Raw genomic sequence first — 23,745 nt, forward strand, 5'->3', positions numbered from 1 at the left:
TAACACCAGATAGATAATCATGCTGTTAAATAAATAGCTTCTTAAAATGCTTCAGAACGCTGCTAAAAGCATGAGCCTTTTATGGGTGACTTGGGAAAAGAGAGTGGTGGTGTCAAAAGGGGAAGGGGGGGTGGTGGTGGTATTGAATTTACATGACCGTGTCTGCGGTTGACAGCGCGTGCACACGTGCATGCATGTGTGTGTGTGTGTGTGTGTGGATGAGGTGAGCTGACAATTGGACGGCTGCTCAGCCACCCGGTCACTCTGCTGCAGTAGAAAATCTTCCCATGGCCAATGAATGGCTCTTGCCAGTGTTTCACATAAAAAAAAAACTGAATGTGCTAGCGTTGTCCAAACAGATGCTCAATGCCATTTCCAGATAGTGTTTATGTGTGTTGCGTGTGTGGTGGGCGGGGTGCGCGCGCGTGTGTGTGCGCCGTTTGTATGAATGGATGTGCACGGTGCATTTGTGTATGTCCGTGCGCTTTCCAAGCGAGCGTGCACTTTGTATTCATGTCTGTGTGCGAGTATATTTTGTTCCAAACAGATGTTTTTTTCCAATGTGTGTGTACTAGCTGAATCAGATCAACACCAGCCGGTGCAGTGAGTCTGGCCAAGGTGGATAATATTCAGTGCACACTGTGGCCAGTACTACACACACACACACACACACACACACTGAAGAGACTAGGTAGAGCAAGATGTAGAAATAGCACATGCAGGCAAACCTTTATATCGAACTTAAGCATTAGCTGACTCCATGGAATGGAGTGCAAACAGCAGATTAACATGAATCATCAAGATTGCTTGTAACGTAGCAATAAAGAAATTGGAAGCAATCATTAAGGAAAAAGGAAGGCAGGAAATAAAAGAGCATAATCAAATTCAAGTAAATGAGGAGGTGGTGGAAGTGGTTGAGAGGTGTATCATGAATGAATGACTTCATTTCACTCAGAGGGGGCCCGTGTTTATGTACTGTAGCCATTGTAATAGACCTTCTTTTAATGTGCTGCACTTTTGCTCCAACCACAAGCAGAAAATCCCCCCCCCCCCCCTCAGTTAATCTTTTCATCCTCGCATGGAAAATAATAGCTTATAATAATAATGGCTACAGATTTACGATTGAAATGTGTAATCATTTTTTATAATGGGTCCCTGATTTCAGACAGCGGTGGTGAAAGTAATCGCATGTGAAGTTTATCTGCTGAACCTAGTTCATTACGCTAGCGTTACCTTCCCGGACTTGGTTAAAAAAACGCTGTCACCGGGGCGGATTCGAAATGTTTCTAGCTGACTTGTTTTAAAACGAGCAGTCTTAACTCCTTAACATGGTAACTTGAAGACTGCGGCTAATGCTTCGCGTCCCAGGAAAAAACAACTCCCCAGTAATCTCTGTGGGCCCCTCTCCTGATCCATGCCCATTACACATCTTATTAATTTCTTATTTACAAAGTCAACATCTGTACACACAAATCTGTACGGGGTTATTAGTATAGTCACAGATGAACTGTTTATACCACATTTAATAATAATAATGAGTGACATTGGCTTCAAGGTTTAAAATTAAGTCTGACCAGAATGTACCAGTAATAGTAACACATTGAAAAAAAAAACACACACACACACAGTAAGCTGATACAGTAACATGAAAAGAAATGATCTTGTTTGAACAGGCCGAAAATTGTACTGCACCAGTCCTGGCAGGCAGGTATGTGACACCTCAATGTCAAATGATTGCTTGTAATAACTTTTAGTGGCTGCTTCATGAGCTCACCTTGTCTCACGTCCTCCACTCTCCGTGGCTTTTGTGTTCCTGAGAATGAGTGGCACGTATTTCATGGTGTTAAGCTGTAATGTTGATAGATATAATGTTACATGACATTGTAGCTTACGACGCTGATTAATCTATGATACTAATTAATACAATGCAAATGTGCTCCTGGCTGAGTGCCTTCAATCGAACCAAGCCAGTCAAAATCTGTTTTTCCTCCATTTTTTCTCTCTTTTCTTTCATTCTTTTCTCTTTTTTTTCTCTCTTTTCTTTTTTGGTACACCAATTCCCTTTGAAACACATGACTCAGGTGCTCCGGCATCAGCAGACACATGACTCAATTAGCTGGCTGTTTATAAGTCCTTGTGCAGGGGTGGACTGAACCATTCTGCACATTTTTGTAAGAGAGAGAAGCATCACTACTTTTCATGTTTGTTTTTTTTTTGTTCTTTCAACCAGTTTATACAGCCAGTTTTAATTTAGTGATGATACTAATTATTTAAAACAGAACACACAAACTTCATTCCAGGCTTTTCAAGGGTGCTCCTTATAAAGACATGGCCTGTATTCAAAATCGCATACTTACATGTATTATTATTATAATTATTATAATAATGTGTGAGAATAGTGTGTTTGACAGCTGCACAGTATGTTACCTTTGTATGCCTGGAAAAATACTAGATTTCTGAGTATGGAGCTACTCAACCAATCTATAATACAGTGTGTCATTCCAGACTATTTAATGGCAGACTGCGAGAGATGGCTATAGGTCACAATTTTGATATGCTATTCAATCACACAATTCACTAATATAATGTGGTGAGAAATCATTGTGATTGCTGGGAGTCTTGCATTTAAAAAACTGCACAAATCCTTTATTCCTTATCCGTCTTTGAAACAAACCACAAACAAACAATTATTGAGTATTTGTTGTTTGTGGGGGAGGGGGGGTCGGTCGTTTGATTTAATTTGTTAAATTTCGTGTGAAAATATCAAGCGGCATGCATGATGAAGCATGAAGGTGAGCAACACTGGCTGACACTGTAAGCCGATCCCCCCTTTGTCCATCTGGAACCTCAGGGTATATTATAATCTGTTCAAGGAACTACAGATCTGTAGTTTTCAGACCGAGTGGATATGCTCCACCAATTCTTAAGGTCTCCTTCCCTCCCCCGGAGGAACTGGTGTTACATTCAAGGTACATTCATCTATTGTTTTTCCTGTCTGTGGTGGAATAAAAGGGAAAGACTGCAGCCCCTGCCTGAGCGGGGAAGATCCCTGTACGATTTGGGAACGAGCAGAAATGAGTCTAGCGTGTGAGATGTGTTGAGAGATGATCACCTCGGGGAAGCATGAGGCGAGCCCCCTCGTAGCTGCAGTGCGAGAGAGAGATAATGGGGTATGCGGCTGGCAATAGGTGGATGCGGTTCTTCTTTCTAGTCTTTTTGGGTCAGCAACAGAGATGGGTCAGCTCACAGACGGAGTAGAGGAAACCGAGGGAGGAAGAATGAATGAGTGTAATATCTCATATGTCTGTCCTTGCCCCCAGTTGCCCTCAGTCAAATTCTCACCATTATGCTTTCATGCCTGATTTATGTGATGTGGCTGATGTAGCAGTATCTTTTCTTTCTGCTTTATACGACAGGAAACAAGGGTGGCAACCACAATAAACTAGTTTTGGAGTTGTACTTCTACCTGTACAACACAAAGTGATCTAAATAGCAACTAAATATAAATCTTCTCTGTATGGACTAACTACATCTTCTTGTCCTCAAAGCCCAGGGCAATGCTACTTCTTTTTTTTTCTTTCTGTGGTGTAATTCTGAGTGGGCAGGGCTTATGCAAGAGCTATTTACATCTGGACCATGTTAGCTTTAATGGATTTCCCCTGATATCTCAGGCAGGGGTAGGTAAAGTGGGAGCGAGGTGGGCCAGTGGTTGAGACATGCAATATATCAAAATGTATATCTGCAGTTGTATGCTACATTAGTGGAATGAATGCAGGGTGATGTGTGAATTCTCTGGCCAGAAGCAGAGAGCGAAGAGGAGGAGAGAGAGAGAAAGAGAGAGATCTATAGATTAATATGCTCATGACTGTTGTACGGACATAAGAGGCAGCTATGTGTGGGAAGGTTTATCAAAGACGAAGGTTATGATTCCGCGGATGCAGCGCGGGCTATAATCGCTGCTGAAATAAACACGGCTGGTTGGTGGTGCTGCAATCATCGGTTAATACTTTAATGAAGACATGATGGCTCGGAGATCAAAACCTATCCAGCTGAGATCACTGCTCAGACTAATTTTTACATACACAAGCACAGAGTGGTTTTACACCCCGGCACATTGAGCCGATTCTAGCGTGCACTTTGCAATGTTGTGGCTTTTTTCTTTTAATGCAATAATTCACCTGGGTACAACTTGTTAAGCGAATCCCAGGTAATGGCAGTTATAGTTATAGTTATACTTTAAACTTTGTTTTGCCCACGGTTGACATCAGGGATCATCCCTGCACATAGCTTTTGTTCATTTGTCATAGTCTGTCTCTCCTCTGTCCCTCCATTTCTCAACACCTCCCAGTATCATCAGCTACAGACTCTAACCACCCGCGGCGAATGTGAATTAACAGACGGCATGCTGCTCGCAGCACCTTGCTTGCCACTGAAACAGATTCATCACAAAGACCTAGATACAGCCTTTTCTCACTAATACACACATACACACACTTTCACCCTAGAATAGCACCTCACATATCATACATCCATGGTTTAACACTCTTCACACTTACACACTGTACTTTGTGATCAAGAGAACAATAACATCGGCAACAGACTCCTCTTCTTGGCTTTTTTTTTTTTTTTTCGGATGCTACAATCCTTATTTAGGTGGTGAGTTAGCTGCATCTGACAAAATCTTCCTTACTTTCTCATCTACCCAGGGCCCCTGATCTGCCCTCAGAATGAATCCCCATTCATATTTCTTCAATTGCCACATTTCTATCTACGAATGGGAGATGCTTGAAAATCAATATCCATTGGAAGTTGAAAGAAAGAGTGAGACAGGTTTGCCCACAGGTCAGAGGTGCATTGTGGAATATTGACTAATCCCCAGTGACACAGTAGGTGTGTTGAGAAAACATATCTACACAAATATTATTGACAAAGGCAGTACAACCCTGCACCTCAGTAAAGTGGACAGATACTTTATTATCCTCTGAGAGGAAATTCGTTTTCGCAGTCAATACACGAAAACACAGAACACACTCAAATAGAGGCGTACAGGAAGGGGTTCATGTTTTTACCAGGAAGCACATTTTTCACAGTTGCACCATAATGGGCCCTCTTGAGACTCCATTCGTACCTTTTGACCTGCCATAAATAATTTTTCTGATAGTAAAGGGTGCAAACAGCTACCTTGAAGAGTGGGCACAGATCATATTTCGCCCAATGTGCTATTGCTGATCAGTCAACTTTAACACACGTAATAAACAGAATTTTAAGTCTGTCACCTAAAAAGAAAAAATCTATAGTCAGTCGGTTAAGGTTCCACATTGAACACCCACAGAGCCGGCTGGCTGCTGTGCTTCTGGCTCGGCTGAACACCATTAAACATAATTGACAGCCTTTGTTGGTGGGAAGTCAGTGCAGGATCATGTTCTTGTCTGCTTATTCCGAAAATTGGAAAAAGGGTATCACACAGACTTATTTAAAAAAAAAAAAAAAAATTGCCTAATGTGTCATGTTTTTCGAAAAGTTCATGACATTCACTTGGGTACACAATTGTACCTCTGAAGGTGCAAAAAACGACTCACTGAAAAGAGTAATGTACAGGGTACTGCCCCAGGGAAACGCTTTGTACTCCAACTCGTTTTTTTCTGTGAGTGGAAAGCAGTCCTAGGAAGATATGAGAGAAAACCAAGGTGTGGGTCAATGTTGGTCAAAGCATAGGCCAAACTCCTTGGAGATAATGCCTCGTTCATAGCAGAAAATACGTAATGAATAGAGGGTAAACAAAAGTATACTGGGGATATAGTAACTCATATATAATAGAAAGCTCTGCTTGGTAAAGAATGCTTTATTCTTCATTGTCTGTCTGGAGATTAATTATATTATAGTGAAAAGAAGTGCTGTAGAATGGAGAACATGACACACAGGGCATCTAAAGTTCAGCCAAATGGAGCCTTAATAAAAAAGCTTCATTGTCTTAATTATTGAACTCCTACTGCAGCTATAAATCCTATAAATGAATTTGAGACCTCTCTAGTTTAAGTGTCCGCCGATGTCACTCACTCTGAGGTGTTCAACAGTGGGAGCATGTCAGGAACATAGTACAGCTGATATTGATGTTCCATGAATTCAATCAGCTTAGAAATCTTCAAGGTTATACACATTGTCCAAGCTTAGTATCAGATAGCTCCACACAGTGAACCACACAATGTCTGGAGGTGAAGACAAGACCAACAACTCTTTGCATTTGCATGTTCCCGTACATGTAAAGTTATTACATTTCTACTTCCTGGGATTATTTTAAATTTTCTGCACTGCGGTTTTGACATAAATCTCCACTATATGTTGTGCAGCAGCAACATTTTGTATTTTTTTTCATTTCTATTACCTACCACAGTTGATTAATTTCTATTAATTAAGCTTTCAGTGGTGGATGTAACACTGGAAACCTTTTTCACAGGTTATTCTGGTCAGAGTAACACTTCTTCTAATTATTGGACAAAGCCCAGAACACACATTTGTAACCATCATTTGTAATATTAAAAATGATTACACTGAGATGATAAACACCTTTGTTTATCCATGATTTCATTAAACTGTCAACGCCATATATGTCACACAACTGTATTTTATACCTCATTAAAGGCATCCACCAACAACATTCACTTCATGAACTTTATGAACTTTCGCTAAGTTTTTAAATTCAAACGGAACATGTTTTATTTTCATCCCTGTAGGAGTCTCATTTTCTTTTATGCAGGATCTACTGAAAGTAACCATTCAACCAACGCCTATCAGAAATAATTCAGTATTTCCAGGCTCCAAGGTCACAGACATACAAATGTATAAGTGCATTGAAGCAACAGGTTATTGCTTAACAAAGGAGGACAAAGCATCTGTCAAAGCAAAAGGCTTATTTTTTTTTTTGTTCTTTATGTGCGACCAGATGGAAGATGGATGAAACACGTTGAGGGGGCGTCCAGGGTTGCGTCCAATAATAAACTATATATGTAACATTCTGCTATCATTCTACACACCCCCTCTTGAGATAAAGACTATTTAGGCTTGTTAGGCTTCTAAGAGCTGCCCAGAAGCCCGTCATTTCACATTAAAGTAGCCTAGCATTGCTGCTTCCATGGATTTAGTCCTCACTGGACAGCAAATGATATATTTATGTATAGATTTGAAATGGGAGGCAGACAAGATTGTCTACTCACCCTGCATTAGCTTCAGTGTGTGTGTGTGTGTGTGTGTGTATATGCATACATGTGTGCTCTTGTGTGTGTATGTTTGTCCCTCGCTGGAACAATGCATTTCCATTATAAGGCATGTGCCACCCTGTGTTACGGTGAGCCGAGCTGTTAGCTGTTACTGTGACTGTCACATCTATAGAGGGGAAGGGAAGGGGATATTTCCTGTTTAGATGCCACCAATTTCCTCTTCATGCATGGTGCACACACACACACGCATAACACACACACACACGTACACACCTACACACAATTGATAGATTTATTATAGCGTGTCAGGAAAGTGCAGGCTTCACATTTCAGCAAAATGGACCCATTTGGCGGGCGAACGACTGCACCCACCCCACACCCACCCCCCTCCGCTTCCATCTTACTCTTCTCAACCCCACTTCCTACCACCCCACCCATCCAGCCCGGCGTGCCAGCCCACTCAGCCGAATCCAGAACGGCACCAAATACATGTTTCTGTCACAAGCTTCGTGTCAGCTTTTTTACATGAGCAGGAGAAATGGGTAAAGAACGGGTCATTCTGACAGTCGGAATCACTCTGTGTGGATCTTAAATGTTTTACGGCCTTAATGGGCCTCCAGAAATAGATGCAGTGCTAATGTCCTCTGACTGTAGGCAAAGGGGGAAGAATGTGTCTGTGCTAAGTGTGTGTGTGTGTGTGTGTGTTTGTGTGCTCGGGAATTTGTGGAATTGGAGGGTGCAGGCGCATGTCCGTTTGCGACTGTGGCTGCTCGTGTGTGCGATTCAAATGGGCTTAAGTGAGGGATTCACGCATGCAAATGAAGCCACTTAAATCTGGGTCCTTTTTCCCCCCTCTATCTCAAAGGACACCCTATTCTCTATTTAGAGCACCACTTTGACATCAGCCCTGTGGAGGCAAGGCCCTATGGGGCTTTGGTCTTGAGTGGTGCACTATAGACTATGAGGAATCATCCAGATTTGCCTTATATAATCTCTCATCCTCAGAGATATCCACAACAAATCTTCAACAAGCTCCTTGCCTGATGTAGACACTCAACATAACCCATCTCCCAGCTTGAGCATTAAGCATTACCTTTTGAAGAAGTGTTCAATATCATGGGATTCCTGGCATTCGGTGCTTCCAGGCAGCATTTGCTGCTTTAGAACAGTTAACCATCTCCCAGCATGGTTCCTCTTCTCCAGACAGACTCTGACTTAGAATATTGATCTCTCTGCTAGCTGTATCCTTACCCCTCAGACAATCCATACTAAATGTATTAGCTGTGGAGAGAGCTACAATGTCCTCTGAAGCTAATCATATTTAGCCACAGAGAGAGGTATCTTTAAAGAAGCAGCCTATTTTCATGTCCATTGTGAATTGTCCAGACCAGGGGATGTTGCTGCAGTTTGCAACATCAAAAGGTTTGAGCTTCAGAGGCCGGCGTTATTAGAAAACCATTTAGGTTCATCTGGAAACATTAAGGTCTATTGTGCATGTGTGGGTTTACTCGAGCATGTGCACATACGACCTGTCTGCGCAGGAGTAATTTTGATACACCTAGTATGTTTTTTTTTTTTTTTTGATGATTTCTCCTCTCTCTACCACAAGTCTCGCACACACACACACACACACACACACTTTTATGCATCGCAGCAGGCATCATACAGGAGAGCAGCACTGATTGTTGAGTGGGGCAATCAAAGGCTTTGATGCTAATCAGAGCTCTCTGTCCTGCCAGTTTGGGATGATGGTGGAAATATACAATAAAGAAAAGGTTTTATAGCAGATGCCCAATGCCTGACTGATGTGATTGCTCTCTACCTCATTCACAGGGTAGCAGGGGATAGAAATCAACCTTGAGCTTGGGTACAGGGCTGTATACCGGTTTGTGTGAGCTCCTAATGCAGTGCCACGTGTAATGAGCTTTGGATTTGGGCCCCACATCATGCATACAGTTTTTCCGCCTAATCTGCTAAATACTTTGTGAACCATTCATTACATTTGTTTGGGTTGATTTAAACGCTGCTACTTCTGTAAAGATGACAGTTTGTACTGTTTGGCGGGATCTCCTGCAAAGCGCTCTGATAACACCTGTGCCGCTTGATGCAGCGAGCATATTCCTGGCACTCATCTTCTCTCTTGGTAGGGGGGCTGCTGGTGGTGTGTGATTTTTTTCTTCTTGTTTTGTTTTTATTCTTCCAACCGTTGATTTCTCTGAATGTGCTCTGAGCGTTTCTGTGTTCATCCCTGCCTGCCTTCGCTCTTGCCAGATCCGTTTTGGACATATGTGCTTTTGCTTTTAGACCCTGTGTGCCTGCGTGCGCGTTTGTGTGCACGAGAGAGACAGACCGAGAGGACGGGCGGTGGGGGGTGGTGGGTTGGGAGCGGTCTGACAGTCCGTCTCCATTGTGTTTTCTGACTGTGCACGTGTGCTTGTGAATGTGTATGTGTGTCGTTACCTCTGCTTGTTGCTTGACAGGCTGTTGTTCGGCCTTCTGACAGACATTTCCATTAAATCATGCTGCAGTGGTAACCTGCAGTGACAGGACGCCATTGCCTCCCTGGGATTTCTCCATCGGGGTCTCTCATGCGCTTAACGGGGAAGTAAACATGCTAAATTGTCTGTTCGAGATGAAGTAGAGGGGCTGTCTCCGTGCTACATGTCACATGTGAGGTCTGCATATCTTATTTTCTTTACTTCAAGGAATATGCATAACACCGTCAGCATACGCGGCTAAGAGCCAGCTCTGTCCCTTAAAATAGAAAACATACCGTGCCATAGCAATACAACAATACACAACATTAATGTTAATGTGGTTGGCTGCCAACAAAGTAAGAAAGGCTCAGATGTGTGGGCTAGGCAGGCTGATTCATTTGCAAAAACACATTGGCTTAATTGTGGTTAGAATTGAACTGCCAATTCCTCAAAGTAAGGCGTACGTACATTATATTATAGTATAACAACACCTTACAATTTGAAATGGTAGGACTCATATATTTGCAGTAATATTTTATGCATTGGACACTGATCTTCTGAAATAACTGTCTGTTTCTCCAACCACAGCCACACTGACAGTTTTCCAGAAACCTCTTTGTGGTTTCCTGATGGTTGCAAATAGTTCTGCAGGCAGTTATTTTCAAGTACAGAGTGACGGTGCAGCAGAGCTATTGTTGCAGGACGCCAATGCAATTTATAAATGCAGCTCCTTTGATGACTCCCCTAATAAAAGTGTGCTGCATTTGAAGATGCTGCTTGTTGTTGCGAATCTTCCTGCAGACTGAGGCAGAGGCTGCCTGGGAGCTGCCTGGTGAGAAAACACTGAGTGGATTTTGAAGAGGTGTTGAGTGCAGGGGATGATGGCTCTGCTTGTTCCTTTTAAGGTTATTTTAAGCCGCAGACCTGCAGGGTGTGTGGTGGTGTGTGAGTGTGTGGTGTGTGTGTCAGGGTTGTGTTTTAATTAGAGAGACAGGAGTGTGTCCTTGGGCTGCCGCAGAGGGTCAGGAGAACCTGGTAGTCTGGGAGAGCAGTGGCTGGGACAAGTCTGGCAGGCCTGCTAAACACCCATTACCCAGACGCGTAGACGCACTCAAGAGCGCACGCTCACTCCCACACCCGTACACACCCATGCACATGCAGACGCACATACCCGTCCTGGTCTTGGCGCCATTCCTGTTGGCCAGGGATACCATGGTAACTGAGCAGCCTGCATCTCCATGTGTTCCATGGCCTTCTCTCGTCTCTGAAAGCAAAATTACCACTGGCACTACTCTGGGGAGATGCAGAGAGGCAAGGGAGAGGTGGGCAGATTGAGAAAGGCAGCAGGAGGTGGAGTGGAAGGAGCACGGTGAGGTTGAGAGCGAGGTTAGAGGAATTGAAAGAAGAAAAGGTTGAGAGGGGAGCGGGAGGAAGCATCTGACATTTATGTTCCCGGCCGACAGAAAATGCCACTTCAGCCTGGCATCTCTCTTTCATTCGCTGTTGCTCTCTCCAGCCTCTGACCCGAGGCTCACTTCCCACACCTTCCATACATGCTCCATTCCAGCCACCTTCCATCGGTCACTTCCTCGCTTCGCTCATTTCCCTGCATCAACATCTTCTGAGTTTTCATATGTCTGCCATATGACCCCTGGCTTTCATCCAGTCATTTCTTCATCTCCCTGTAGCCATTTCCATATCACAGGCCCCTCACCTATGCCACATCACGACTACCTTTCGTCAGCTTTCCTCTTTGATTCTTTCGGCTCTGAATCCTCTTTAACCTCCCTTCTGTTCCCTCCCATACCTGTATTTGCATCTCTACCTTTCTCCCTTTCTCTCCCAAGCTAAATCCCTTCCTCACCCCTCCTCCCCCTTCCCCACACACCTCTAGTGTGCCTAGCCTTGGTCCCAGCCGATGATGGGACTCATAAAGCCTCCCAGATGAGGCGATAGCTAATGGCTGTTGAATAATGCATGGCAGGCAGGATTTAGAGAGCCCAGTCTATTAGCCTGACCAAATACTCTGGGCTTTTATTAAAGACCAACACTTACAATTACAAACTACATTAAGGCCGGGGTCCTGTCTCAGCTCCCCCTCTCTCGCCATTCGTCGCTGTCTCCATGGTCATAGCTAAGGCAGAATATTATCTTTTGCTTTTTAAGATTTTATAGCCTGGAGCCACTGACCCTTTTAGAAGGGGTCCCTGACAGTCTTTTCTGGTTGTTGTGTTCTTTTTTTTTTATGTTATTGTGTCAGGGGTTAGTGGCCCTTTTAGTCACAGCTGTAGATACATGAAGAGATGGCTGAGGCGTCAGGCAGTTACATTTTCGCTGTTGGCGTTCGGTATGAAAATAGAGGGTTGATGCATATATGTAGCCTTTTTTATGCCGCTCCATGCTGTGGATTGTTGGTTTCTGTAGCTGTTTTAACACTTACTGACAGCATGCGGTTGTGTGTATGTTAAGATAAAGAGGTGTTTGCATGTGTATGCGTTGTGCACACACCTGTACGACACCCTGTGCTCCAACGCTGCAGAATTGTCATTATCTTCTACATGGATTTTAATTTTCTCTATGCTTACTGGTGCTGCTGCTGCAGATGAGACTCCCTCACACATAATTCCACATGATTATACACAAATGTTAATGGCTGCTAATAGCTATAAATGTCTCGAAGTGTGTGTCCTGTAAGTGGCTTCTGAATAGTCATAAAGTGTTGTTAGCTAATGGCTATCTAAACATCCTTCTACCTGGCTATGTTTAAGTGCACACTTGGCTCTCTCTCTCTCTTTAATAGAGTATTGACCTCCTAATTTTGAGATTGCTATGCAAGGTTTCATCTTGCATTTGCATACTACATTGAGACACGTCTGCATATTCTTGACAAGTTTGCAGTGTTAGGTGTTTGTGTGTGTCAAACAGTCTGTTGATGTATTTTCGGAATGACACCATAGTCACGGGATCAATGGTCAGCAGGTCACTGCCATCTCGTCAAACTGAGGGTTCAGATTTTATAGGCTGACAGATATTTAATCATGTAATTCAGGAAACCTAAGGGATATCCAGGCCATGCCAGATACAGAGTAGATACCACAAGGGATGATAGATTGATGTCAGCTAGTTCAACACGGAAAGTGTCAACTCTAAACCCTTGATCCATCTTCATATCCTCAGCCTTGGTCCCTCGTCTGCCATGTGTCTGGAGAGCTAAGTGATTACATGTCTCATCCACTGCCGATCAGATGAAAAGCTGCCGCTTAATTTGTGGCCAAAATCATCAACCTCATGAACTACCACTTCCTGTTTGTTTCTTTGTGTGTGTGTGATTATTTAACCTGATACACAGGCTGACCGTGCAGCCTTTTCCTCAAGAGACTGCACTCTGTAGTATCGCCTAAATGTCAGACTTTTAAACCATGCACCAGCCCCCTTGTGTATCGAAGCACGTACTCGTAAAACTCATTAAAATATAGTCTAGTTTTGTAGCCTATCAATATTTGACCGGTTAAAATCCAATTACCAAAATAACCAATTCATGTTGGAAAATTGATACAGCAGTCAGAGATACAGCTACATCCATGCAAGTACAAGTACATCAATAATAAATCAATACAGATTTTAAAAAAAATCTGTATATACATACTTACAGGCCAAAAAACTGACTACTGACTACTAGCTAGTTACACTCTCCAACCATATTCCTCACCCATAGGTTTCTGGAGAGCCATTGTGTCTCCGCCACCTCCTGGTTAATCCAAAAATGAGGCGGGTTGAAGGAAATGTTTTATTTTTTAGGCCTTATTTGTAGTACAGCTGAAGACAGACAGGAAGCAGAGAGGGAGAGTGACATGCAGTAAACCAGCTGTCCGATGCGGGATTCGAACCTGGGCCAGCTGCAGCAAGGACTATAGCCTCCACACACGGGGCGGCTGCTCAACCCACTACGCTACCGACCGCCCCGGGTTGAACGAAATTTAAACAAGTCACCCGTAACAGCACCCAATCAAAGTGGCCGCGCTCTTAATTATGCATAACTTTAAGTTAACTTTAAACAGACGGTTTGTATATAAATGCACCCACAGCGCAGACGTCTTTAATGGTGAAATTGTTGCTATAGAGACCAAAACTGTTTTTCGTAACAGGCTGCAAACATGTTAATTTCTGCTTCCAAGTTGGACATTTTAACATGGAGGCTTATGGAGACTGACTCGTTCTGTAGCCAGCCTCAAGTGGACGTTCAAAGAACTGCAGATTATTGGCACTTCTGCGTTCACAGCCAAGAGGTTGCCGCTTGGCTACATATGATACTGACCCCAGAATCCCTCAGATCTCATGTGCATAGCGTTTTATAAAATATGAATATATATGTGTGTCACTAATCTACAAAAGTGAAAGTAAAAAAATCGAGAGAAGTGATGCGGTGTGTCACTTCCAATGGTTACAATGTTAGTGTGTCAGTAATCTTTTTTTTCATTTAATTAGTTAATATATCAAATCCTGCATCTGATCCAAACCAATAATAAGTCAGAGCTAAATTGATATACTTACCCCAACCTTGAAGATGGTGGTGAGCCTTTCGAGTGCTTCAGTTAAATGACTGAGCACAAGAAGGTCACTAAATGTCTTGTTTTTCCTCTTCACCTATCAAAGATGGTAATTGAGTTTAATAAGTAAGTAGAGAGCAATCACACCGTGGATGAAGGGGCTTCATATCCCCAGCAGGAAGAAAAAAAGACGTGTTGTTTTTGTTGAAAGAGAGATGTGATTGGGAGGAGGGGCGAGCACATACGGAGGGTATCAAGCAGGTCCTCGAGATATCTCTACAGCTCTATACTGACACGGACATTAATAAATAACTCAGAAAATGTGTGTGTGTGTGTGTGTTCACTGTAGCCATGTGTTGAGACAGCAGAAGACTGCAGTGTCTTATCTTCGTTAACGGTATTCCTCTGTCTCTCTGGAGGCGCGCAGGGAGCAGAGGGCAACTGCAGTCTGATGTGGGGCATCTGTTCCCACATTTGTTAAGCTTCTCCTGGTGTGTGTGGGTGTGTGTTTGTGTGTGTGTGGGTGTGTGTGTGTACGTGATTCTAAGGGAGAGAGAAGAACAGAGACAGGCGTAGAGCACCGGAAAAGAAGTGCGAAAGCGTATGCATGTGTGTGCGTTATGATCGGTGTGATAGGTGCGGTCAGTGGACTGGAACGGCAAGGTGTTGTTGCAATAGAGGGCAAGCGCCGACTTGTCATTGGTCTGTGTTAATGCTGACCCGGGGCGGTGGCCGCATTCACCCCATTGACTGCAAGATGGCCGCCAGTCGAGTCTGCAGGTGGTGCTGAAGACACATCTCTTTCCTCTCACTCTTCCGCGCACTCTTTGTATCTCTATCTCCCTCCACCATCTATTATACGTTCCAGTCGGAATACCAAGCAGCCCCTCATCTTTTCTGCTATTCGCCCCTTCTTCCCATATTCACACAGACCTGTCCTTTTGTGCACAGTGCATATATATGTACGCCTCTCTCTGAATACTTCCCTTTCCATACCCTAATCTCAATGGGGACATTACACGCATAATCTACTCTATAATAAGAGTCTAGTTGGCCCCTGATGCCTGGTTAAGATAGGATGGTAGATGTGTTAATTAGACTCATTTGCAGCACTACCTAGTAAAGAGCAGGACCCCTTCACAGACGACCTGCTTCTCCTTGACAAGAGCCACAGAGTTGCTGATCAAAGTTTCACATGGCAATCCACTGGGGATCTAGAAGTGAGCTGCGGTGGTACCAGTGGACTTCTCTAAGTCAAGAGCAGCTCTGGTAGATGTAATGGGAATAGGAATTATTGACTGGAGCAGCGTGGTATGGAAATAGTGTCTCTGGTGTGCCATCATCGAGACGGAAAGCTTATAGTACCCTGATTTATGACTGCTGTGGAAAATTGAGTGCTTCATAAAGATTTGCCGCTGGGCTGAGATGGAGTAATCAGTGAAGTGATCTGACTTTGGTGGATTACAGTTCCAACGAGTTGTAAAGTCAGTTACAATGCCTTGACTTTGTCTGTCGGACAATGCATGTGTGAAGGAGTTAGAGTCTAACTCTGGCCCTCTGTCAAGGTCATATGGATTAGAAATGATTGGGTTTCCAATACTCTACTGGGGAGTTCTGCATGATGAATCATCACTTCATTCCAAATCGACACCAATTAAGAAGGGTTTGTTTATTCCGCTGTGGGACATGCTGTGGATGTTCGCTTGGAACAAGCATTTTCACCCCCTTTCTCTTTTCAAAAGCAACACTGTGGCATTTGCAGGGATTAGTATAATGTGTGTGTGTGTGTGTGTCTGTGTCTCGTTGCACTGTGGGGTTCGTATTTGTTTCAGGCCCGCGGATTCATGCGGATTCACTCACACATGCATGTCTTGTGCACGCACATCGTTGGCACGTGCTCGGCATCACTCATGTCACACAGTGTTTACCGTTTCGCCCTGCTCTGTTTGTGCCAGTAACTTCATGTCTGTAAGGCATCCTATATGATATGTGAGGTTGTGGAGCCCAGTGCCGGAGCCAGTGAATTCATTTGCATTCATTCCACTGCCTGTCTCTCCTCAGAGCCCATTCTAATTACCAGCAGCTCAGGTCTGCCACAACACTGCGCATACTCTCTCTCTCTCCCTCTCTCAGTGAAGAAATGGGCTGCGGGTGGTGGTGCATTCTTGTAGCTTTGATACTACTCTCTCTTTAGCCTGCCAGGAATCTCTTCATGTTGGTTTGTTTGCTGTCAAGCCCGGGCACTTTCTCCTGTTTTAGTGTCGGAGTCAGAGGAAATAGAGTGTATGCATGTGTGAGCCAGCGAAGCTCCTCCATGCTCTGTGCGTGCTTGTTGTGATTGTTTTGGGATGCAGGGAGATGCAGTGTGTATTCATATATAGAAGAGAGATGGGAGGGAGGGAGGGAGAGAAAGAATCATGAGGCTTGTAAAAGATGAATGTGCGCACTAATCACCGTAATGGCCATTGTGGCGTTTCACCTCCTGAGTCTCAAACACCTTGTCACGCCCTCTTCCTGGTGAGGCAGATTCCTACCAAGGCTAATAACTCACATGGCATCACGTCGCTACAGAGCATGCTCCGAAGCCTCGTCAGACACCCATGTGCATACTTACGCATGCATGTATGCACGCACACGGACGTACTCTAGGACATGCACCATTGCGCACACACACACGTGCACATACGCAGACACCTGCACAGCTCCATGGCAGGTGGCAATGACCGGGCACCCTGCAGCAATGACAAGGTCAGGATGGATCAGGACACTGCTGCGCTGCCAGGAGAGACGAGCTGAGCTCAGCTAGGCCACATCCAGGCTGGTCTCCACAAGCAAAGTTCATTAGCGTCAGAAAAGTTTGGTTGGCTGGTTCATATCTGGAAACATCAGCTGATTAATTATAAGTTTTTAAACAGATCATTTAAATAGCGCAAGACCGAAGCAGGGTGCTCTTCTGAAAATGTAATTTGAGCGCAGGCCCCTGCAGTGAAGTGTTTGAGTGATGGTGAGCTGAGGAGCTAAACTCAGGAGGTTTCATGCCCTCTCTAGAGAAATACAACTTTCAGAATCACCTGCAGCCTAAACATGATTGTGGAGCTGCTCCGGAGTTGTTTTTTTGAGGATCGGGTATAAACAAGCAATTACAACAAATACGCACGTAAATATACACCTTTACGTAGATGCATGCGCGCGTGTGCCAATACACACCGACGGTGAGTGACTCCTCCGGTACAAAAAGCCAGATGATGCATGGCTGCTCATTATCAGGCTCTGTATGAAAATCGACTGGGTTCCATATGAGAGGGAAAAAGCTCTTAGAGCACTCGGTTTCCTTCATTTGTATTTTCTTGCTTTAATTGGACAACATGATTGTGTCACTTTGTTAAATGGAGATCCCACCGTTTATCCCTGCGTCTGCACAGATGAATCGATGGCTGTTTTTATTCTAATTGCTGTCTCAGAGCCCACTGTCATCAACGTAATTATCAGTGTTTCTGCCGCCATCACCGCTGTTTTCATCATCATTGTTATTACAGATGTTATCCTCATTATCTTTGTTATTTTCATCACGGTCAGCGTTATCAGTGAGATTATCTTCATCAACGTCATCATCGTCGCCATCGTCATTAGCAATATTAGTCCCTGTTATCACACATTCGCTATTGTTATCATCGTATATTACAATCCTTCACACCAGATTCATCAGGAGTCATATTGGAAGTTATAATATTTGATGAGATAATGTGTTATCTCTGGTCAGGAACTCTGTTAAGACTAAGACAAATTAATACTGAGAGTCAGATGGTCAGCTAGGGCAGGATCACATCTCATTACCGCAAAAAAAAGAAGAACAAAAAGCAGTGAGTTCTAATTTCAGTTGTCTGACCTTTTTATGGGGTTAATTATTTATTTCATCGAAGCACAGCAGTGGAATAAACTTTGCGGCAATTTAATGCAAGTCAATTAAGAAGCAAGATAGATGAAAAGCTATCCTGGGGGAAATTATTAAGCTTTTATTTTTAGAGTGGGGTGGATGATGTGGTTTTTGCTGGGCTTGGTCCAGCAGTAGTGTTAAATGTTCTCTAAAAAATGTTCACATTCCTCTGTTAGACAGGCAGGTTTGATATTGTTGAGGTCAGGCTCTATGGATTTTTATACGGCTTTCTTGTAATAAGTGAAATTAACTCTGCACTAGAGCACTGGGCACAATAATAGTAGAGAGGGGAGAGAGAGAAGGAGGAAGGAGGCGTGAGCAAACACAGAGAGAGGGAAGAAGAGGAGAAACCTGGTTAAATATTAGTCTTTAATATTATTTTGGCTCATGTTTTTATTGTGTGCTACTCACCAAACTCTCAGTCTCTTCTTAACAAAGAAGATTTAAATTTTGTGCTTTCACAGCTTCCACACTAGGGTATGTTTAAAAGTTATTGAGGTGGGAATTAATTAATATTTGTTAATATGTATGTTGGAACCTCGCCTTTTATGTACAAAAAACTGCCTTACTTAAACATTTTCATATATTTACGTACGGCGAGTTCTTTTTTTTTTTTTTTAAAGATTATTTTTTTGGCCTTTTATGATAGTACAGCTGAACATAGACAGGAAGCAGAGACACGCAGTAAATGGCCGTCCGATGCGGGATTCAAACCGGAGCCAGCTACAGCGAGGACTGTAGCCTCCACACACGGGGCGGCCGCTTAACCCACTACGCTATCAACCGCCCCTACGGCGAGTTCTTTTGTACACAAATATAACAAAAAGGATGTAATAAATACAGCCTTATTTTGTTATTTTGTATGAAGAGCTGATAAAACACAGTTATTACAGCCACCGAATGAGTGAAGAGGAAAAACAAGCTGCTGATGATTGATGAAAACAAATAAAGCCCACAGAAAGAGACTGGACTGTTGTCCTCTGGCCAAAGAACACCTTTTTTTGTTTACTGGCAGTGCTCACGAAAGCTGTCATTGTGACCATTTGATGTTTTTTCATACAATAAATGCAACACAAAGTTGAAATAAAACATAAAAAATCAGACTATACCCTCACAGCAAAAAGAAAAAGCAACTTTTCCCTGTTTATGACCCGCTTTACCTCAAAGTCAAGGATCACTAGAAATCAGACTTGTCAGTTTAGATTTTTCCGAACATTTCTCACTGTCTTTAAAACTTTCTCTGCCCAATTACCAAAACGCCGTGTACAGGTAGTGCTGAACATCTGGCAGGCTCATCCAGACTGCAAGTAGAACATTTTAATGACGAGCATGACGAGCCGTTCATGAACAAGATTATTTCGCGGCCGTGAATCATTTTTCTTCACACCCAAAGAGAACTGTACCATCATGACAACTCATTTCACACACGGCCATTACTATATGTCTGTTTATGCTTGAGTCATTTTTTTTTTACTACGCTCTTCTATCATATCATGAGTATGACTCGGCTTTAAATGTCTAAACAGTCATAAAAACTTAATGTCATTGGTATTTTAGGCCCATCAAACCTACAGTAATGCATTTTAATACCTGGCCCAAATACCTGTTACCTGTTACATGTCCCAGTAAATCCCCCCAGATCTCCCTTCCGGCGGCTATAATACCCTTTTCCTCATATCTCGGTTATGTAACTAAAAGCTGATGATTCCAGGAAAATATCTCATAAGTGACTTTCCAAAGGTGTCTTTTCTGGAGGGCTAAGTCCCTGAGGAACCCCAGGGCAGAGGATGTTCGACACTGTCACAACTGTCATCTAAAGCTTTAATGGCCCCTCCTCTGGCCTCTATCTACTCCCTACAGAGTTGATTTGATGTTTTTTGAACTCCTGGATAACCCGCCAAATATTGCACAGCCCTCTGCCCTACATTGCCAGGCCTATTTAGGTTACATCTACTATTTAACACAACATTACAGCTTGCGTGTTTGATGTGACTCAGTTTGAAAGAGTGAGAGGGGGGAAGAGCAACTTAGCAAGTGTTTCTCTGCCATCTGAGCATTTGTGTGAGAAGAGAGGAATTGAGTCAGTTTGTGGATCTTTGGGAGAGCGGAGACCCTAAGCTGCCTTAGCTAAGCCTTCTAAAGCACCATCTGGCAGCCCGGGCCTCTGTGTCACCCTACTCACCAAGATTACATTCTCCCCTGGCCCTCTATCCCTATCCTTTCTCCCCCCTCTCCTCTTTCACTTTTTTCCACTCTTTCCCGTTTTCCCTCAGCAGCAAACACTAACGTAGCAGGTGAAGTTGTGGTGCTTGTATACCCAGAGCTGTTATAACTCTGGTTTTCTAAAAAGTCTAAATTAATAATGAACCAGAAGTCATTTGAGAGTTAAGAGGCAGAAATAATTTGGATTTATTATTTTGGTTTCAAAACATTTGTGAGCCATTTGGGCTGAAAAGCATTTCTCATTTTTCTACAGTATTTTCTTTTTTTTGCCTCCTATTGTACGAATGTTTGGACGGAGACGTGCACGAGTCTGACTCCAGTTTTGTCGGTTCAAACTTAACAAATACATTATTGTATACTGTATATTATATGCCATTTCTTGTAATATATCATACACACATAAAGATGGGTATGAAAACAGCTGTATAATGAGTTATTTTGGTCTCCATTACAAACTGGGACATGGGTGACATTATGGGGTGTGTAGGATCCAGCATTTTTTATTTAACTTCACCTACATGGGGCTAAAAGTCAAGAGATCTACTTGGAGTCCCTTTTGGGACTTTATTGGAGTACACTACTAAATTATCGGCGCAGCCCTTGAAGTCATCATCGTTAGTGTCGCACATTTTATGTCTTTCAACCAAGAAAATATTTTTAAATATGTAAATGACTTCTCTTGTTTTTTTATCCCCATTCAACACAAACTTTGACATGCAAACAACCTCATTGTAACACCCCACATGCAAACGTTTTACCTACCAAGCAAACGATTATCTTGTGGCAACTATTTTAATCTTATGAATTGAGAATGGCCTAAAGGACTTATATGTATGTGTTTATATCGGTGTGCATACACCGTATTTGCGTTCTTTAAATTAAACATATTGTTATATTAGACACCCATTTTTCATGGCTTGTGTGGATTGTTTTGCTAAGTGTGTTGCTTTGATATATGCATACAAATATACAGTACATATGTATAAACAGTGTTAGAGTTAACCCTAACCCACCCACCCACCCACCCTCTGGCAAAAAAAACAAAAAAACACTTACACGATACAAAGCAATACAGTTAGCAAAACAACCCACACCGGCTATTAAATTAGTGTCTACAATACATACATACTTATGCATATAAAGTGTATACGCATCTATCTGCACAGATGTTGCTGCCTTACTTTCAAACTACCCAGTGTAACACAAAGTAGTCTAAATTAGTTTCACCAGCAGCATGAAAACGTCGCTTACATAAGTAAGAAAAATCTAATTCGGTGTACATCATGATATAACACTTGCATAATCAGTACTTGTAATACTGTAATTAGTATTTTGACACTATGGTGTAATATAATGTAGCTACTTAAGGCCCCGAGTATCTCCTCCATCAGTGCCAGTGCATTTAAAGCAAACATGAGCGTTTGTATGAACTGTTATTACTGTACAACTGTTGATGTGTTTTGATTCGGCGACGCACCTGTAGCTGACAGGAACACACTGTGATCCGTGAGCCAATTTGGCAGCAATGTAGAAATCAAAACTTTGCGTTGGCAGGAATGGCTGGTGTTGAAGTGTTGAACGCCCTCATATTAAGTCATTACAGTGGAACAGAGTAAATCTGAAGTCAACAAAGTCACGCACAAGTTGATTTAGTGCCTCGAGCTGCGACCTGAGTGCAAGTTGCCAACTCAAGTGCAGGGATGCAGTGCATGCAAGGTTCTTTTAGAAGAAGATAAAAATATATGTTTTATATATATATATAAGAAATGCTAAAACATCTGCTTTCAGAAAGAAATCTGGAAGAGAAGAGACTTCTGTTTGGACTCAGAGGACTGCCAGTTACTGATGAATCAGATAGACTGCTAAAAAGTGAAGTACCACTTTAAAGCTGCCGGTGTATTACAATGACACACGATGCAGCGCTGCTCTAAAAATGTTCCATCAGTTTTCCCTAAGCATGTAATTTTTAATACTCAGAGGTGGTTCAGACAAAAATAACTTCCATTTTCTACATCCATTAGACAAAACAGCACCTCCAGGTGATGACACAAATACATTTCCTGTCATTTTACCAGGTCTCATATAGAGTCATTTTTCAGCACAGTCTGATTAGCTCTTGAAGTCGTCCAGTGATTTAGTCTGTTGATAAGCAAGCAGGGCTGTGTTTCTATATACAGTAAGACAATGCAATGGTATCCCAGGAGATTAACATTGTAACGTTTGGGCGTGTGTGTGTATTACTGGCGTGATCGTATAAACATGACACAACTGCTGGTTAGGAACACTGACAAACTACAAGTTGACATAGTGTCAGCTGCTTCTGTTCAACAGAAACATGTTAAACATGCTAAAAATATCAAATCTCATGTGTGAGTGTGAAATGTGCATCATCGCAGATGGCCCGGAGGCAACAAACAACAATGGGAGGGAGGGGAGCGTTCCGTTAGATCCCTCTGCATGTTCCAGAGAAACCATGAAATAAATATGTGAGTAATGGCTTGTCAGGGAGTAAGGAAGAGATAATTTAATTTAGTCAGAGAATGGAGACAAATATTCAAATCACATGCTTTGAAAACGTGAGTCAGACAATTCAGCCCCGTTGGAAGATCAATAATGAGCGGTGCGTTTTGGAAGATGAAGAACTCGTCATGTGTTCAAAGAGCGTTTTGACAGAACTTGAATGGTAATTTTGGAAATACACATGTTAAATATGCAAACACATACATACACACATAGGCAGAGGGTAACTGCTATTTTAACAATGCTCAAAATGTAATTTTAGTTCTATTACCATGAAAACGTTTATAGACCATTTACTGAACTGTTGCTGTCCTGCCACAACATTCACTGCTACAACATATATCTTGTAAATGTGAACTTCCAACAAGTGAAAGTCATAAAAACTGATGTGCTCTGTGATATGTCAGTGAACATTGTTGAATGTGATATTGCATATTGGCTTACAGAAAAAAACCCCAACAACAATAATTTAGTGTGAAAAGCTCAAAGTAATATGATGTTCAACATTGCTTAAAATTTCAGTGCATGTGCAGCAGATTTAGTATTATGGAAATGTTAACGATAACACGTTCCATAACTGTTTCCCCGGTAATATTTGGAAAAGATGTTGCCTCAATTTTAGATGTAATGGTAGCTGAAGTACAGCATTCCAGTAACACGCAGGGTTTTTTATGCTGGCTGCAGAGAACTGAAACAAGATTATTTAATTCTTTACTTATCTCAGTTTTCATCGGGCAAGAATCATACGATCTGTCCTCTGGTGTTGTCCGTGTAATACTTACACTTGAATACAGACGACTGTGGTATTCTCCCAGGTGGGCTACATTTCC

The 23,745-nt window shown here is 42.6% G+C and overlaps 1 protein-coding gene across 2 annotated transcripts in view; it reads left to right on the forward strand.

Moving 5' to 3' along the window:
* tenm1 (teneurin transmembrane protein 1) overlaps window positions 1-23,745 on the forward strand; it is a 165,880-nt gene that overhangs the window by 27,411 nt on the left and 114,724 nt on the right. The window lies entirely within an intron of this gene.

This window comes from Larimichthys crocea, chromosome I, assembly GCF_000972845.2.
Source record: "Larimichthys crocea isolate SSNF chromosome I, L_crocea_2.0, whole genome shotgun sequence".
Classification (NCBI taxonomy): Eukaryota; Metazoa; Chordata; class Actinopteri; family Sciaenidae; genus Larimichthys; species Larimichthys crocea.